Here is a 546-nt window from a genome sequence, read left to right on the forward strand (position 1 = left end):
GTTCACCCCCTATGGAAAAGAAAAGTTCATTTTAAAAGGCTTTCACTCGATATTTCCATCTTTTCTCATTCCTCCTTACATAAGGGAGAACTAGCCATTTGGATACAGAACTGGCTCAACGGTAGAAGACAGAGGGTGGTGGTGGAGGGCTGTTTTTCAGACTGGAATCCTGTGACCAGTGGAGTGCCACAAGGATCGGTGCTGGGCCCTCTACTTTTTATCATTTACATGAATGATTCTGATGCGAGCATAAGAGGTACAGTTAGTAAGTTTGCAGATGACACCAAAATTGGAGGTGTAGTGGAGAATGAAGAGGGTTACCTCAGATCACAACAGGATCTGGACCAGATGGGCCAATGGGCTGAGAAGTGGCAGATGGCGTTTAATTCAGATAAATGCGAGTTGCTGCATTTTGGGAAGGCACATCTTAGCAGGACTTACACACTTAACGTTCAGGTCCTAGTGTGTGTTGCTGAACAAAGAGACCTTGGAGTGCAGGTTCATATCTTCTTGAAAGTGGAGTCAAAGGTAGATAGGTTAGTGAAG

The sequence above is a fragment of the Chiloscyllium plagiosum genome, chromosome 8 (assembly GCF_004010195.1).
Source record: "Chiloscyllium plagiosum isolate BGI_BamShark_2017 chromosome 8, ASM401019v2, whole genome shotgun sequence".
Lineage (NCBI taxonomy): Eukaryota > Metazoa > Chordata > Chondrichthyes > Orectolobiformes > Hemiscylliidae > Chiloscyllium > Chiloscyllium plagiosum.